Source organism: Octodon degus, unplaced genomic scaffold (assembly GCF_000260255.1).
Source record: "Octodon degus isolate 3935 unplaced genomic scaffold, OctDeg1.0 scaffold00345, whole genome shotgun sequence".
Taxonomy (NCBI): domain Eukaryota; kingdom Metazoa; phylum Chordata; class Mammalia; order Rodentia; family Octodontidae; genus Octodon; species Octodon degus.
Genome location: NW_004524921.1, coordinates 707,398 through 709,582, shown reverse-complemented (window position 1 = coordinate 709,582; position 2,185 = coordinate 707,398).

Sequence of the window (2,185 nt, the reverse complement as noted above, 5' to 3'; positions counted from 1 at the left end):
GTGTGGGAGAACTTCCAGCTACCCTGTGCCAGCGGGAAGTACTGTGCCCAGCCGAGGAACAGTGTGGGTGACACCCTCATTCAGCCTCTTGGGAAACCCCCGTGACTCCGTAGTACCCCCCGCACACCCCACCCACAGAGTAGGAATTTCTGTCATATTCAGGGAACCCCCAGATCCAGTCCTAGTCCAGGCACAGTGAGTGTGTGGGAGAGCTGCCTCTCCCCTCTACTCCACCTTGTCCTCTCCAGACTGAGCTCAGGCCTGGCATACAGGCCTGGGGTGAAACCCTTCAGCTGCAGTTCCTACAGAGAGTGTAGGGTACAGAACCAGCCAGCTAGTACAAGAGCAGAACATCTTGCCAGAGGGGCACAACAGGTTCACCTGCAAGGGCAGCAACAGGAAGGAACTGAGCACAGCAGCCAGACCCAAGCCCGGCACAGCAGGACAAATCAAAACTTTGTAGATCTACTCCTGAACTTCAGTATGTGCTAAGCCTATAACTGCAACAAAGATCTAAAACAAAGGTCAGAAGACCCTGCTGAACAAAATGAAAATGAGAAGAGGCAAAATGCAATCTCAGAACCCAAACCCACCCATAACAAGTGCAGAGGACACTAACACAGAGAAAATTGGGAATCACACAGCTGAAAGCAATGAATCAACGGCTTCTGAAATAAAGAAACAGCTGCAGAAAGGTACAGAGGAACTCAGTTTAGAAATGAAAAAACAAACCCCTGAAATAATAACATCTGCAGTAAAGAATCAAATGCAGAAACATATGGAGGAAATTCAATGCCCAACCAGAACAAGTGCAGAGGACACCAGCTCAGCTCAAATGTATGAATTAATAGGGTTGATAATAAATAAACAACAGCAGAAAGTCAAGGAGGAAATCAGAGCGGAATTCTTTTCTACAAGCTCAGCTCAAATGTACAAATTAAGAGCATCAATATTAAATAAGCAACAACAGAAAGTTATAGAAGAACTCAGAGTGAAATTCCTTTCTGAAAAAAAAAAATGTATTCTCAAAACTCATAGCATTTGAAGTAAAGAATCAACTACAGAATCATAGGGAAGAAACCCAATCTGAATAAAACACTGCAGTAAAAGAATTTATAACTGCTTCTAAAAAAGACATTTGATAAAAAAATAGAGATTAGAAAAATGATGGATTCCTTGAATGAACAATACAGGAAAGAAATAGATCACATGAAGCAGAGTCAAAGAGATATAGAGGAAATTAAAATCTCAATCGCAAGCTTGCAAAGCCATTTAAGTGAAAGTGAAGACAGAGTTTCAGATCTTGAAGATGCTGGTGAAGCTAGTGAAAAGGTAACAAAAGATCTCTTAAAACAACAAGGATGCAGGAAAGAATAATCCATCACATGCAAGACGATGCAAAGATGAACAATTTGAGACTAATAGGTATCAATGAGAAAGAAGGAGTCAATACAAATGACATTTAAAAAAATATGGGAAGAAGTAATAGCAGAAAACTTCCCAAATGTGAGGAAACAATCTGACATTCAGGTAACCAAAGCATACAGAACACCAAGTAACCTCAACCCAATTAGAAACACACCAAGAAATATAATAGTCAAGATCCCAGAAATTCAGCACAAGAATAATATCCTGAAGGCAGCAAGAGAAAAGAACCAGATCACATTCAAAGGAAAACCCATCAGAATTATGGCTGAAATCTCTTCACAAACCATGAAGGCAAGAAGCACATATAGCAGAGTACTTTAAGTCCTCTATGAAAACAAATTCCAGCCAAGACTACTATACCCTGCAAAACTCTCTTTCAAATTTGATGGAGAAGTGAAATACTTTCACGAAAAAGAACAGCAAAAGAATTTCATGATGACAAAGCCAACCTTACACAGGCTATTGAAAGATGTTCTAGAGAGGGACCAAAACGATCAGAACTCCACGAATGAGATCAGAAGCAAGCAACTAAATAAGGGAAGCAATTAAACACAGGAGAAAAAGGAGTAAACAGCAACAGGTAAATAACCTATCAATCATAACTCAATACAACTCATTTCTAAACATCAATGTAAATGGACTAAATTCAACAATTAAGAGAAATACACTGGAATAGTGGATTAGGAAACAAAATCCAACAATATGCTGTGTAGAAGAAACACATTTAACTCATAAAGACAGTCATAGGCTGAAGTCA